Source organism: Mesoplodon densirostris, chromosome 4 (assembly GCF_025265405.1).
Source record: "Mesoplodon densirostris isolate mMesDen1 chromosome 4, mMesDen1 primary haplotype, whole genome shotgun sequence".
NCBI lineage: Eukaryota > Metazoa > Chordata > Mammalia > Artiodactyla > Ziphiidae > Mesoplodon > Mesoplodon densirostris.
In genome coordinates, this window is record NC_082664.1 from 65,955,863 (window position 1) to 65,972,954 (window position 17,092).

General features: G+C 41.7%; 1 pseudogene; it reads right to left on the reverse strand.

The window, feature by feature from the left end:
- Window positions 1-1,549: 1,549 nt before the first annotated feature.
- Window positions 1,550-2,021, reverse strand: LOC132489267 (large ribosomal subunit protein uL23-like; annotated as a pseudogene).
- Window positions 2,022-17,092: the final 15,071 nt, after the last annotated feature.

The window sequence follows — 17,092 nt, forward strand, 5'->3', positions numbered from 1 at the left end:
TATTCTACTAAAGCTGAGTTCAAGCTAGTTTCTTAGAGATGTAAGATGACAGTTGTAATCCAAAGGGTAACCATTGAAGATGTTGCAACAAGAAGAAAATATAAAGTGATCCACGAATAGACTATAATACATTTAAGTATTACAAAATATGAAACTATGTACAACTATTCTTTATGTCCCTTTAACTTAAAAAAAAACCCTTGAAACATTACTTAAAGGAGATTGGTGGTCAACAGTGTTTTGACTTCAAGCAGAGAGGGCTGCAACGATTTTTCTGCCTCATTTTTTTTTTTTTTTGTCTGTGCCCCTTGGCATGCGGAATCTCAGTTCTTCGACTAGGGATCAAACGCATGCCTCCTGCAGTGGAAGCATGGAGTCTTTTTTTTTTTTAATTAAATTAATTATTTTTGGCTGTGTTGGGTCTTTGTTGCTGCATGCAGGCTTTCTCTAGTTGCAGTGAGCAGGGGTTACTCTTCATTGCAGTGCACGGGCTTCTCATTGTGGTGGCTTCTCTTGTTGCGGAGCTCGGGCTCTAGGCACGCAAGCTTCAGTTGTTGTGGCACGAGGGCTCAATAGTTGTGGCTCGTGGGCTTAGTAGTTGTGGCTTGCGGGCTCTAGAGTGCAGGCTCAGTAGTTGTGGTGCATGGGCTTAGTTGCTCCGTGGCATCTGGGATCTTCCCAGACCAGGGATTGAACCCGTGTCCCCTGCATCGGCAGGCGGACTCTCAACCACTGCGCCACCCGGGTAGCCCATGCCCCTCTTTTTTGATTTCTCTTTCACTTTCCTTTTCACTTTCAGTGTTACTATGTACTAAGGCCTAGAGGTACAAAGTAAGAGACACAATGTTCTTTTCATGGAGTTTACTGTCTAGTGGGGAGAAGAGATCTTTCGAAACATACACTGACTTTAGATGGTAACTGATAGTTGTGTCTTGATGTGAAAGTAAGGGGGTAGCTACTATAAGAGAGTGACTACATATGTGTGTGCTTTAAATTTAAGTAGACTTTGGAGAAGGCCTAATGAAGTGATGTTTGAGCTGAACCTCCCCATTGAGAGGAAGAGTTACTTTCCTACTGATGGATATTTGGGTTGCTTTTATTAATTATTTATTTTAGTATTATAAACATTGATGCTATGAACATTCCTATACACATTTCTTGATGGATATTTGCAAGAATTTTAGGGTTAAATGTAGGAGTAGTAATTGTAGGTTGTGCTGTATGTGAATGTTTAGTTTTCAGGATAGTGCCAAATCAGTTTTCGCAGTAGGTATACCGATTTACGCATCCACAAGGAAAACAAAAGAAATCCCATTTAAGAATCTCCCAAACTTCCCATAAGAATCTTCATTCTTGTCAATATTTAGCAGATTTAATTTCTGAAGAGCATCAAACAATTTTTCATTATGATCTTAATTCTATTTTCGTGATTACTATCTGTTTTTCATTTTACTTTTTAAACATAAATTTTAAAATACATTCTGGGTAGCAAACTTTTTTTTTTTATAGTGAAAACTTTTATATTTAGAATTAGTCAGCTGGACTCAGTTTAGATGATCTGAATTTTGTTGGCAACATCCAAAATGTCATAGTCAGGAGCCAGTCGAACATATGCCTTCTTTTCTCCATCAGGCCTGATTAGGGTGTTGACCTTAGCCACGTCAATGTCATAGAGCTTCTTCACAGCCTGTTTAATTTGGTGCTTGTTGGCCTTGACATCCACAATGAACACCAGTGTGGTGTTGTCTTCTGTTTTCTTCATGGCTGACTCGGTGGTGAGGGGGAACTTGATGATGGCATAGTGGTCAAGCTCTTTTCTCCCAGGGGCGCTCTTCCGAGGATATTTGGGCTGCCTCCTGAGCTGCAGTGTTTTGGGCCGTTGGAAGGTGGGTGACGTCCGGATCTTTTTTTTTTTTGTGGCTGTGTACGCCTTTCAACACTGCTTTCTTGGCCTTCAAAGCCTTCGCTTTGGCTTCGGCTTTGGGAGGGGCAGGGGCTTCCTTCTTCTCCTTCGGCGCCATCTTCGTGAAAAGCTGGGTAGCAAACTTGTTAGTGATACGTACTGCAAATACCTTCTCTCATTTTGTGGTTTATCATTTCACCTTCCTCATGGTTTCCTTAAATGAAACAAAAAGTTCTTTTAAGATGGTCAAATCTGTCATTTTATGGTTAACACTTTCTGTGTCTTAATAACTCCTTACCCTAAGGTCAAAGATATTCCTCTATATTTTCTTGGGAAAGTTTCCAAGTTATCTATTCATATTTAATTCTTTAATCTACCAATGATTTATTTTTTCCATGTGAATACTTAGCACTTTACTGAAAAATCTGTCTTTCTCCAGTGACCTATAATGGTGTCTTATCAAATTTCCAAATATGCATGGATCTAACTCTGGGCTCTCCATTCTGTTTTATTAGTTTATTTGTTTGTTTTGTGCCAATACCATACCATGTTCATTACTGTGGTTTTATGGTAAGTCATGTTGTTACATTTTAAAATCAACTAGTCAAGTTCTATAAAACTACTTGAGATCTTCATAGGAATTTCATTTAATCTTTAGTCGTTTTAAGGAAATTGACATGTTTACAATATTGAATCTTCCTATCAATGAATATGATATCTCTCCATTTATTTTTCAATGAAGCTTTATAGTTTTTTACATACCACTCTTGAATGTTCTTTAAAAAGAGTTATTCCTAGGTAACTAATGATTTTTACTATTCATTTAAATAGTATCTTTAAAAAAGTTACTTTCTAACTTTGTTATACAGGTATACAATTGCTTTTTTACTTCTTTTCCTTCTCTCTCTCTCTCTCTCTCTTTTTTTGGCTGCTCCATGTGGCTTGTGGGATCTTAGTTCCCTGACCAGGGATTGAACCTGGGGCCAAGACAGTGAAAGCACCAAGTCCTAACCACTGGACTGCCAGAGAACTCCCAACTTCTTTTCTCTCTTAACTTTAATTTTTACATAATTATAGATTCACAGGAAGTTGTAAAAATAGTAGAGAGAGTTCCATGTACTCTTCACCCAGTTTCCCAATGGTTCTATCTTACATAGGTATAGTACAATATCAAAACCAGGAAATGGACATTGGTACAGTGCATTTATATAGTTCTATGTCATTTTATCAAATGTGCAGATTCCTATAACCATCACTGCAATCAAGATACAGAACTATTCCATTACCGCAAAGCTCTCCCTCATGCTACCCCTTTATAAAAGTATCTACCTAGCATTCCACTATTATTTATAGACCCTGGTAATTAGTAATCTGTTCTCCATATCTGTAACTTTATCATTTCGAGGAATTTATCTAAATGAACTCATACAGTATGTGGTCTCTTTTTTTTAAATTAACATCTTTATTGGAGTATAATTGCTTTACAATGGTGCGTTAGTTTCTGCTTTATAACAAAATGAGTCAGCTATACATATACATATATCCCCATATCTCCGCCCTCTTGCATCTCCCTCCCACCCTCCCTATCCCACCCCTCTAGGTGGTCACAAAGCACCAAGCTGATCTCCCTGTGCTATGTGGCTGCTTCCCACTAGCTATCTATTTTCCATTTGGTAGTATATATAAGTCCATGCCACTCTCTCACTTTGTCCCAGCTTACCCTTCCCTCTCCCTGTGTCCTCAAGTCCATTCTCTATGTCTGAGTCTTTATTCCTGTCCTGCCCCTGGGTTCTTCAGAACCTTTTTTTTTTTTTTTTAGATTCCATATATATGTGTTAACATACAGTATTTGTTTTTCTCTTTCTGACTTAATTCACTCTGTATGACAGTCTTTAGGTCCATCTGCCTTACTACAAATAACTCAATTTCGTTTCTTTTTATGGCTGAGTAATATTCCATTGTATATATGTACCACATCTTTATCCATTCATCTGTCGATGGACACTTAGGTTGCTTCCATGTCCTGGCTATTGTAAATAGAGCTGCAATGAACATTGTGGTACATGACTCTTTCTGAATTATGGTTTTCTCAGGGTATATGCCCAGTATTGGGATTGCTGGGTCGTACGGTAGTTCTATTTTTAGTTTTTTATGGAACCTCCATTCTGTTTTCCGTAGTGGCTGTGTCAATTTACATTCCCACCACAGTGTGGTCTTTTGAGAATAGTTTTTTTTTTTCCACTCAGTATAATGCCCTGAGATCCATCCAAATTTTTGCATGTGTCAGTAGGTCATTCCTTGTTTATTGCTGAGTAGTATTCCATTTTCTCTATGTGATACAGTTTGTTTAGCCATTCAGCTATTGAAGGAGCAATTGCTTTTTTTTTTTTTTTTGTGGCCTCTCCCGTTGTGGTGTACAGGCTCCGGACACGCAAGCTCAGCGGCCATGGCTCATGGGCCCAGCCACTCCACGGCATGTGGGATCTTCCTGGACCGGGGCACGAACCCACGTCCCCTGCATCGGCAGGTGGACTCTCAACCACTGCACCACCAGGGAAGCCCAGGAGCAATTGCTTTTTAATAAAAAGGCAAATGCCCACTTTAATCATAATTCTGAATTGCTTTTTTTGTGTTAACACCTATGTTTTTACAAAGCACAATAAACTAGGCTAGGTATTTTTAATTTTTAATGGTTAACAAGGTTTGAGACATATATAACTGATATCTATATATGATATAAATTATAGTTATAACTAGCAGATGATTAAAATTCACACCTTTACATAAAATACTTGTAACTCTATTTATTCATGATAAATTTATATCTAACCAAAAAAGATATTACCTGGCATTATAGTAGGGCTAACTAAGTACCTGAGAAGCACTTGCTATATTATTGATTTAATACAAAGTGATTGTTTAAACAGACACATGCACACATAGGCATTCACATAGCTTTCCTCCACGCCTTAAATAGAAGTGCTGATCTCTCAATTTCACTGTATTTCTGTTTCAGCAGATGTTGTGTTCTATAGGAATATGCTTGGAATTGTAAAACATTGTACCATTTATCAAGACTTAATACAAACATTAATACAAACATTCACAAGTAGTCTGCTGCTCTTGCCACTACTTCCTGATGCTGCTGGTGGAATCTTTTGACCTCTTGCTTTTAGCTGCAGGGCTGAATATTTGTAATGGTTTCCTTATAGGCTCTGAAGTGAGAGAAACACTTCTTGGTGTGAGTTGATTATTTTATTGGCTGCTACAGCAGCCCCATCTACTGGTATCCTCAAAGTATTACATTTTAATTTAGGTGGGTTCTTTTTTACTGGGGCTTTTCCTTCACTTAAACTTTCCTTCATTTTTACTCATAGTGAGTTCTTCATCATTTTCCTCACTTTCACTGAAGTTGGATCACTAATACTGGGTCTAGTGCTTCCTCAAAAGAATGTTCCTCTGTTTTACTCAAGCATTAACCATCATGCAAATCATCTTCAGTAATTTCATCCAAATTCAAATAATCACTAATTGTGCTACAATTAGAGAAATGGGAAAGCTTATTCACTGTTTTTGTTTTAGTACTGCCACATTTTTCAATTCCTTTACCCTGAAACCCCTGCACACCAGTGGAGTCTGTTGATGGTTCCTTCACTGGTAATACGGATGTAACTTCTAAATCTCTCTGGTAGAGCTTGTTGTTTAAGGATGGAGTTTTCACTTGAAGTGGAGCATCTTCAGATTTTAAATTTTGAACTTTGTTTTTGTTTCTAGCTCCAGATTATGTTTGGATTTTTTAAGGTACAGTTAAACAATATCATTATCATGGTCTCGGTTAGAGTGCCCAAACTTTAGTAAGTGTCTGGCCTAGGTTGCTTTTTCTGGTGCTCCTTGCCAGTGGAGTAAGATAAGAAAAATAAATTAGGGAATTCCCTGGCGGTCCAGTGGTTAGGACTCGGCACTTTCACTGCTGCGGCCTGGGTTCCATTCCTGGTTGGGGAACTAAGATCCCATAAGCCACGAGGCTTGGCAAAAAAAAAAAAAAAAAAAAAAAAAAAGTATAAGGATTGGAAAGGAAAAAAGAAATGTCATTGTTCATAGATGATAGAGTTCTCTACCTAAAAAAGCCCAGACAGGTTTTCAGGAATATGGGAATTTAGCAAGATGACTGAATATAAGATCGATATATAAAAAAATAAGTTGGCTTTAAATGGGTGAGTTGTATGGTATGTGGATTATATCTCTCTACATCTGCTATATTTTTAAAAATCTGGTATTTTCCTTTAGATGGGAAGTGGAGCCATCCCTGCTGTCAGTACAAGCCTGGGAACTGCAGATGCTCAGTCGCACAGTCCCCACTCACCAAAACTCACCAACCCTAACTGATTTTAAAAAATACAAGAGCTGGGCTTCCCTGGTGGCACAGTGGTTGAGAGTCCACCTGCCAATGCAGGGGACGCGGGTTCGTGCCCCGGTCTGGGAAGATCCCACATGCTGCGGAGCAGCTGGGCCCATGAGCCATGGCTGCTGAGCCTGCACGTCTGGAGCCTGTGCTCCACAACGGGAGAGGCCACAACAGTGAGATGCCCGCGTACCGTAAAAAAAAAAAAAAAAAAGAGCTGTGTTGAGATATAATTCACATAGTATACAATTTTCTCATTTAAAGCCAATTAATTTTTATTATTTATTTATTTATTTGGCTGTGCCTTGTCTTAGTTGTGGCACGCGGATCTTCGTTGTGGTATGCAGGATCTTTAGTTGCAGCATGTGGGCCTCTTAGTTGTGGCATGTGAACTCTTAGTTGCAGACTTCTTAGTTGCAGCTTGCATGTGGGATCTAGTTCCCTGACAAGGGATCGAACCTGGGCCTCCTGCATTGGGAGTGCGGAGTCTTACCCACTGGACCTCTAGGGAAGTCCCTCTGACTGCTATCCTTTGGAAAGCCTGCTTACAAGGTTGGCCCTGGCTGGCATCTGGAAACTAAGAATCTGGGGAGGGTTTCAACCACCCTAACTGATAGAAATACCTCACTGTGCCTAAACTGTTTATATAAACAATGTGGTTTATGCTAAACACCGGCTTTCCTCCTGGGAGTCTGGAATTTTGGTACTGCTAGACCAAGGGTGCCTACGTGACCAGGCCCAAATAAAAACCTTGGGAGCAGGGTCTCTAATGAGCTTCTCTGGTAGAGAACATTTCACACGTGTTGTCACAACTTGTTACTGGGGGAATTAAGTGTGTCCTGGTGACTCCACTAGGAGAGGACTCTTTTTTTTTTTTTTTTTTTTTTTTGCGGTATGCGGGCCTCTCACTGTTGTGGCCTCTCCCGTTGCGGAGCACAGGCTCCAGACGCGCAGGCTCCAGACGCGCAGGCTCAGCGGCCATGGCTCACGGGCCCAGCCGCTCCGCGGCATATGGGATCCTCCCAGACCGGGGCACGAACCCGTATCCCCTGCATCGGCAGGCGGACTCTCAACCACTTGCGCCACCAGGGAGGCCCTAGGAGAGGACTCTTGGCAGCTTGTGTCTGGTTTTCTGTGGACTTTGCCCATTTGCCTTTTTCCTTTGCTGATTTTGCTTTGTACCCTTTCACTGTAATAAATCATAGCCATGTATGTGACTACACGCTGAGTCCTGTGAGTCCTCCTAATGAATCACTGAAACTGGGGGTGGTCTTGGGAACCTCTCCCCTGACCAAATTATTATTTTTTTTAATAGACTGAATTTTTTAAGAGCAGTTTTAGTTTCAAATTACAGTGTTTTTGTTGTTGTTGTTGTTTTTGTGGTACACAGGTCTCTCACTGCTGTGGCCTCTCCCGTTGCGGAGCACAGGCTCCGGACGCGCAGGGTCAGCGGCCATGGCTCACGGGCCTAACCGCTCCGCAGCATGTGGGATCTTCCCGGACCGGGGCACGAACTCATGTCCCCTGCATTGGCAGGCGGACTCTCAACCACTGCGCCACCAGGGAAGCCCTCAAATTATAATTTTTATATGTCGCTGGAGTTGTTTTGAATATTTTAATGTTTTTATAGCTTTATTAAAGTATAAACATATACAATAAAATGCATATTAAAATGTACAGTTTTATTAATTTTGACATATGTATATACCCATGAAACCATCACCACAGTCAAGATATTGAGCATATCTATCACCCTGATAGTTATCTCATGCCCCTTGGTAATCCATCTCTTCCTCTGCACCCTGTCACCCCAGATAACCACTGATCTATCACTATAATTAGCATTTTTCATAAATTTATATAAATAGAATCATGCAGTATATACTCTTTGCATGACCTCAGTCACTCAGACTACTTATTTGGAGATTCATCCATGTTGTTGCATCTTATAGATAGTTGTTCCTTTTTATTGCTGAGTAGTATTCTATTGTATGAACTTCATATGGATTATACTACAATTTATCACATGTTGATAGACATTTGGGTTGTTTCCAATTATTGGCCATTACAAATAACACCGCTATAAATGTTCATATACATGTCTTTGTAGGGGCACATGCCTTCATTTCTCTTTGGTAAACATTTTGGAGTAGGATGATTAGGTTGTGTGGTTGTTATATGTATCACTTTTTGAGAAACTTCCAAACTATTTTCAAAAGTGATGGCAACACTTTGCATTCCTACCAGCGGTGTATTTGAGTTCCAACTGGTGCACATCAACAACATTTGGTATAGTCTGTCTTTTTATTTTTTAAGTCTGTCTTTTTTTTGGCTGCAGCTCATGGCTTGTGGGATCTTAGTTCCCCCACCAGGACCAGGGATTGAAACTGGGGCCATAGCAGGCAGTGAAAGTGCCGCATCCTAACCACTGGGTCACCAGGGAAGTCCCTAGTCTGTTTTTTTAATTGTAGCCATTCAATTGGGTGTGTAGAGATTTCTCATTATGGTTTCAATTTGCATTTCCCTATTAACTAATTGATGTTGATCACCTTTTCTTATGCTTATTTGCCATCTTTGGTGAACTGTCTATTTTAAAATTGGGTCTACTTTGTTGGGTATGTATTTTGCAAATATTTTGTCTCAGTCTGTGGCTTGCCTTTTCATTTTAGTTAACAGCAAAAGTTTTACATTTTGATGAGATCCAACTTATCAATGTTTTCTTTTTGTGTCATATTTAAGAAATCTTTGCAAAACCCAAGGTCACTAAGATTTTCTATTTTCCTCTACAAGTTTTTTTTTTTTTTTTTTTTTTTTTTTTGGCTGTGCTGGGCCTTCGTTGTGGGCTTCTCTCTAGTTGTGCTGTGGGGGCTTCTCTAGTTGTGGTGCACGGGCTCTAGAGTGCACGAACTCAGTAGTTGTGGCTCCAGGCGTGGGTTTAGTTGCCCCACGGCACGTGGGATCTTAGTTCCCTGACCAGGAATCGAGCGGCGTCCCCTGCATTGGAAGGCGGATTCTTAACCACTGGACCACCAGGGAAGTCCCTTCATGTACAAGTTTTATACTTTAGGGACTTTCCTGGTGGTCCAGTGATTAAGACTCCACTCCTCTACTGCGGGGGGCACAGGTTCGATACCTGGTTGGGAAACTAAGATCCCACGTGCCGTGCAGCACATCCAAAAATAATAAAAGTACAAGTTTTACACTTTAAGTTCCTACATTCAGGTCTGTGATCCGTCTTAAGTCAGTTTTTGTATGTGATGTGGGATAAAGGTTGAGTGTTTTTTTGGGTTTTTTTTTTTGTATATAGCTACCCAATAGTGTTCCTGCACCATTTGTTGAAAAGATTATCCTTCCCATTGAATTGCCTTGGGACCTTTGTTGAAAATGAAATGATCATATATGTGTAGGTCTGTTTCTTGACTCTATTCTGTTTCATTGAAATATAGGTCTATATGCTAATACCACATTGTCTTAATTACTATAGCTTTATAATAAGCTTTGAAATCAGGTAGTATAATCCCTCTAGTTTTGTTATTTTTAAAGTTGTTTCGGCTATCCTAGGCCCTTTGTATTTCTATATAAATTTTAGAATCAGATTGTCAATTTTAATTTTTCTACCTGTGTTCTCAAGTGATGTTGTCCAGTACTTGTCCTTTCTTAGCCATTCTTATCTGTTTCTAGGATCAAGGTTATATCCTGTCATAGAACAAGGTGGGGAGAACTCTATTTCTCTGTGCTCTGAAAGATTTTATATAAGATTGTGATGATTTGTTCTTTAAAATTTGGTTTAACTCACCTGTAGACATGCAAACCTTCAGGTCCCACTCCAGGCCATGGGGGGTGGGACCCAGCCATCTTTTTTTTTTTCCTAAATAATTAATTAATTTATTTTTGGGTGCATTGGGTCTTTGTTGCTGTGCGTCGTCTTTCTCTTGCTGCGGCGAGCAGGGGCTACTCTGTTGCGGTGTGCGGGCTTCTCATTGCAGTGGCCTGTCCTGTTGCAGAGCATGGGCTCCAGGCACGCAGACTTCAGTAGTTGTGGCATGAGGGCTCAGTAGTTGTGGCTCGAGGCCATACTTGCTCCACAGCACATGGGATCCGCCCTGACCAGGGATCAAACCCATGTCCCCTGCACTGGCAGCTGGACTCCCAACCAATGTGCCACCAGGGAAGCCCCCAGCCATCTTTTTAACAAACCTTCCAGGTGATTCTGATGTGCTCTGAAGTTTGAGAACCACTATGAAGGACTGTTTATTATTGTTTTTATTTAAGTCTTTAAGCCATTTTGAGTTTATTTTTGTGTATGCTGTGAGGCTGTGTAATAACTTCTCTTTTTAAAAAAAATTTATTTATTTGGTTGCACCAGGTCTTACTTGCAGCATGTGGGCTCCTTAGTTGGGGCCAGTGGGCTCCTTACTGTGGCATGCGAACTCTTAGTTGCGGCTTGCACGTGGGATCTGGTTCCCTGACCAGGGATTGAACCCGGACCCCCTGCATTGGGAACGTGGACTCCTCTCCACTGTGCCACCAGGGAAGTCCCTGTTTTTCTTAAGACAAGGAAAAAACAAGCCAGAGAACATTTGAACATTTATCCTAATAGGTACTTGCTACTATCTTTCCCCTGCTTTTGGTCCCGGTTTTTGGTCAGGTGGGGTGTGTTGCTGTTACTTCTAGGACCGGAACAACCCCAGCCCAAACACACTCATGGTGTGGAATTTTGGCTTTGGGCTTATCAGTGCCAGCCATGGCCTGCTTGTTTTTTTCTCTTGATCTTATTTCTCAGCCAGGGCTGAGGGCTAGCTGTATCACAAGGCTGTGGGAGTGGTTTCGGAATTTGAGAATCTTCAGTGTTGCTTCACCTACAGTGGGATTGTGAAGGTCATTGGCAAATACTTACAGATGATTCATCTGTACAGGGGATGGAAATACCTTGAGCTAAGGCCAGGGTTGGTGTTGGGAGCTGGGGGGGGCCAGATTGTAAGAATCACAGATCCAAGGACTGGGGAGGACATTTTAAAGGCCTGATCTGGGGTGCTTGGGGTCTAGGATCAGGTGCGTTCACAATCATATCTATCTATTTTTTTTTTTTTTTACTAGTCCTGCTTTTGGGATTATGCCTAGGACACATTCTCCCTTTTCTCCCCACTTATACATCTTTTATCTGTTTTTTATTTTTCAAATATCTCATTGGTCCACTTGGAATTTATTTTGGCTTTAAATTGTATTTAATGTGTAAATTTGGAGGACACTAACATTTCATAATACAGTGTTTCCCATCTACTACATCTCTTCATTTTTAAAATCTTTTGATTTTGGGGACTTCCCTGGTGGTCCAGTGGCTAAGACTCTGTGCTCCCAATGCAGGGGAACCAGGTTCCATCTAGATCCCACATGCTGCAACCAAGAGATCACATGCTGCGACTAAAGATCCTGCATGCTGCAACTAAGACTTGGCTCAGCCAGATAACTAACTAAATAAATATTTTCAAAAAATCTTTCGGTTTTTGTAACTTTGTAAAATTTACCACACATTTTCAAAGTTTACTTCTAGGTTTTTTTTTTTTTTTTGCAGTACGCGGGCCTCTCATTGTTGTGGCCTCTCCCTTTGCGGAGCACAGGCTCTAGACGCGCAGGCTCAGCAGCCATGGCTCATGGGCCCAGCCGCTTAGCGGCATGTGGGATCCTCCCAGACCGGGGCACGAACCCGTGTCCCCTGCATCGGCAGGCGGACTCTCAACCACTGCGCCACCAGGGAAACCCTGCTCTCCTAGGTATTTTTGTTTTTGTTTTTACTATTGCAAATTGTGTCTTTTGTCCATTATATTTTCTAACAGGTAATAGTTGGAGGAAAGCCATTGATTGTTGTAAGCAATTGCTGTATTTTATAACTCACTACTGTGCTGAACTTAGAGTTCTGATAGTTCTTCAGGTGACTTTCTTGGGTTTTCCTCCTCTCAACTGCAGGCGGTCCTTCTCCATTGCTGTGCAGGATATTGTACTGCCCTGTTCCTCTGTGAACACACTCTGTCTTTGTTGCCTGTTTACTTCTTTTCCTCTAGACCTTTTCATTCTCCAAGTTTCAGTCCTTCAACCATTCAGTGCATAGTCTCTTCCTTAGAAAGTTCATCCACTTTTTAAAAAGTTTCAGTCTCAATGTTAATGATTCCCAAGTCTATTTTGAGCCTTGACTGTAATTCTGAATGTCTGGAAGCACACTGGATTTTCCTAGGACCTTGCAAAATCTGCTTATCTAAAACTGAACAGGGACTTCCCTGGCGGTCCAGTGGTTAAGACTCCAAGCTTCCACTGCAAGGGGCTCAGGTTCGATCCCTGGTCGGGGTACTAAGATCCTGTATGCCACACAGGAGGACATAGCCAAAGGAAAAAAAAAAACCTGAAAACCCCAAAACTGAAAAAATTGTCTACTCTAGGATTCCTTTATGCCTGTTGTGGTATCCACTTCCTAGCTGTGTAGGCTTAAAATTGAAATTTTTTCTTTGTTTCCCACTTCCACTTAGTTATCGAGTCTTTTTTGGCTTTTTTCCATCTTCCTTTCAAATGTCCCCTACTTATCTATCATTTTCCTCTAGTCACACTGAGTCCAGGTCATTTCCATCCCTTTTGGACCATTACAACCACCTGCCAACTGGTTTTCTTGCTCCCAGTCTCCCCTTCATTCATTAGTTCATCAGCATTAACTGAGCTCCTCTCTGCCTGGGATTGTGTCAGGTGCTAGGAATTTACAGACAGGGGCCTGCTCTCACCGAGTTGAGATGACTTGAGATGAGTGGTGAAAACAGGTAAGCGAACAATCACAATATTGTGTGTTGTTGGCCATGGCACAAATGTAACACCAGGTGCCACCAGAGTATAGAAAAGGAAGGACTCGGGACAGCTCTGGAGAGGAGGAAATGTTTGAGGTGAGTCTTACACGATTGGTATGAATTGGCCAGGAATTCAGCCCTCTGAGGTTTTAACTCTTTGTTAGATCAAACTCTTCTTTGGGAAAGTTTTTTCTCTGAATGCAAACTTTCCATATATCTTATTTATTTATTTATTTATTTGTAGTAGACTTTAAGACTCTTTAAGTGCAGTTATCACATTTCAATCATTGTAATTCAAGCGTGGAATCAAATTTCAAGCTAACAAATGGGTAGATGTACTAAGAAACTAAACCTCAGGTACAAATCCTTCCCTCTGCCACAGCTGTATAGTCATATCACAAATACTATCTAGATTGTTACTATAGGATTCTGGAAATCAACAAGGCTCTCATAGATTATGATGCTGTCTTAGCCCATCCACAGACCAGTAATGTGACAAAGTCAGGTTTATTAACCCATTACAGTGAGGGAGGCTACTCACCAGAGGACCAAACAAAGTATAGAGTTAATACAGGACCTGAGGGACTTCCCTGGTGGTCCAGTGTTTAAGACCCCACGCTCCAAATGCAGGGGGCTGGGGTTCGATCCCTGATCAGGGAACTAGATTCCGCATATCACAACCAAGACCCCTCATGCCACAACTAAGACCTAGAGCAGATAAATAAATAAAAATTGTTTAAAAATACAAGATTTGAGGGAATGGTGGAGATAAAATTTAAAAGAAGCAGTGACAGGCTGAAAGCAAAACAGGGCTCATGTGGTCAGTGTCAGGTTTAAACTGTGAACTGAGCTCAGAGTGATGTTTCCTTGGAAAGTAAAAGTTTAGGTGTGGAATGTTGTGTCCACAACTCCTTTTCTGAAGCTTTACACCTGGGTTGTAAATCAAGGCTGCTTCTCTGTGTCAAAGTGACTTGGATTCTCAATCAGGAATGGAATGTTTCTTTTTTTTTTTTTTTTGCGGTAAGTGGGCCTCTCACTGTTGTGGCCTCTCCCGTTGCGGAGCACAGGCTCTGGATGCGCAGGCTCAGCGGCCATGGCTCACGGGCCCAGCCGTTCCGCGGCATGTGGGATCTTCCCGGACTGGGGCACGAACCCGTGTCCCCTGCATCGGCAGGTGGACTCTCAACCACTGTGCCACCAGGGAAGCCCAGAATGTTTCATTTTTATGGATATAATTTCAAATAGGAAAGTTTCTGATAATCTATGATTTTAGAGAACAAATGCTTTCAGTGAGTTAAGAAAGCAGGAGTCATGCAAAGAAGGGTGTTATTTTGATACTTTACAGCTGTAATGTGTCAGGGGGAGAGACGCTTTTCTCGTTATTTTGCAGCTGCCTTTAACTGTGTCTGTTATCCTAGCCTGGGTAATGGCAAGGCAGATTTTAAATTTTCTCAGTCCTACCAAATTTTGACTTTTTCAGTGCTCACATTACAGTAAGGCAGGATCTGTTGTCAAAAGGCAGAGAGGGGTCTGATGAAGACGGGTGTTCCTCTGTGAAGCCTGTGGTTGATAGGCCTCCATGCTCCCGGCCTCAGCTGCTTACTGCTGCAAAAAAATGGTATGTAATCATCTGTTATGAATCTGGGCTGTGAGCTTCTTGAGTACCGGGCCTTTCAAAGATTCCCTTTGTCCTCTCAGTTCTGGCACACAATGTTGAATGAACTCACAGATGAGTCATCAGGGTTGCTCACCCCTAAGTTTTTACTGATCTGCCACTCTTTCAACACATCCAAGGTGGAGGTACTAAGCAACAGCAGTCACCTAAGCGGTGTGTCCCTAGAGCCCCAAGGACTGTAAAAGTGCTTTTGACTCCTGGTGTTGCTTGATCAGTGGAGGATGGCAGGGGATGTTATTTGCGTATGTGTCAAAATCCGATGACTTCACACAGAGCCTTAAGTCATGTTCTGAGCTTCTTGCAGAATCCCTGGCCCAGCCTTTACAAACAAGGTCTCTTCTTTAGCTGTGCAGGTGTAGTACCGAAACTCCCTCCAGGCATAGGCTGTCATGGGAAAGTGAGATGATGCTTTTCTGGAAGATCCTTAAAAAAAAAAATGCAAACAGGTATGCAACACTCATGGATTTTTCAACTCACAGAGTTTAAAAGGAGCCATCTCATATTTAAATGAACTCTTAGCCTCAAACTAACTTCATTGGTGTGTAATCCATCTGTGTTGTCATAGGAGTAGCTCACATGAATCTCTTTAAAGGCTTTCAAGTTAAATCATTGTTTCTTGGGTTTTCAGTTGCCTGGTGCTTGACCTGGGATTCCTATGCATGCGCAGGAATGTCAGCTTTTACAGGATCTCTAGGTGCTAGGGCCACAGTGATTTCCTTTCTCCTTTTACTGTAGTAAGCTGCTTTCTAAAGTAACTTCAGCTTCTGGTTTAGAATTATTTTATTGAATCAAATATAGCAGTCCCTGCTTATTAACCATCTGTATCCACAATGTAACCATGATATACCAGTTGCCAGGTAGTTTTCCACTATATAAAAATATGATAAATAATTCATAGGGAGAATCATTATCAAAATGTAGCTTGTGCCTTCAGTAGCTTTTACCTGGAGATCTCAAGAGAACTCTACACAGATGATCCAGACTAGCACAGAAGGTACCTTTTGCCAATGTGTCTTGAATAAAAGAATGGTCTTCATCTTTAGGTAATGCATAAAGCTTTGTTCTTTATCACTGCAAATCTTGGAATTTTTTAATTTTAATTTTTATCAAGCTAATATATAACTTTTTTTTTTTTTTTTTGCGGTATGCAGGCCTCTCGCTGTTGTGGGCTCTCCCGTTGCGGAGCACAGGCTCCGGACGCGCAGGCTCAGCGGCCATGGCTCACGGGCCCAGCCGCTCCGTGGCATGTGGGATCTTCCCAGACCGGGGCACCAACCCATGTCCCCTGCATCAGCAGGCGGACTCTCAACCACTGCACCATCAGGGAAGCCCTATATAACTGTTTTAAGAATAAAATAGTATTAAAATGCAACAAAATCAGTGTTTCCCTCCCCTAGCCATGTTGCTATGATGCAGAGTCATCTCCTTATAATGTAATTGTTTTTTCTGGTGTCCACCTCTATCTAACTAACATGCTTATACCATGGATTCTTGACTCATCAACCTTAGATCACGGTGTTTACTTTCTCTCTGGTCAGCAAGGACCTAGAGCTCTCTCATATCCTGCCACCTCTCAATAAGAATGTAGTGCAGCCTTTCTTTTTAAAGTCAATATTAAATGATTACATTATTATGTCTAAACTAAGCAGTGTAGGATGGTTACATTTCCTTTCTTCTACATTGTATGTTTCCTGGAGGTATAATTTGTCTTTACTTCCTGTTTCCTGCAGTGTTGGGAGAAAGGGAAAGTCGCTTGGCTTTCCGGGGTGTTGATGACACCTGGTGCCAAACAGCTTCTTTTTTTAAAAAAAATAAATTTATTTATTTATTTTTGGCTGCGCGGGGTCTTTATTGCTGCATGTGGGCTTTCTCTAGTTGCGGCGAGCGGGGGCTACTCTTCGTGGTGGTCCACAGGCTTCTCACTGCGGTGGCTTCTCTTGTTGCGGAACACGAGCTCTACGTGCACGGGCTTCAGTAGTTGTGGCACACGGGCTTCCGTAGTTGTGGCTCGCGGGCTCTAGATTGCAGGCTCAGTAGTTGTGGCACACGGGCTTAGTTGCTTCGCGGCATGTGGGATCTTCCTGAACCAGAGGTAGAACCCGTGTCCCCTGCACTGGCAGGCGGATTCTTAACCACTGCGCCACCAGGGAAGCCCCCCAAACAGCTTCTTAACCAGCCTTTTAACCAATTCTCTTGTCCCCAGCCTCTCCTGTCACTCCCTCAGCCCTCCAGCAGAACCCAGGATCCCCAGTTCCTGACGCGGCCCCAAATTCTCATCTTTGGCTTTT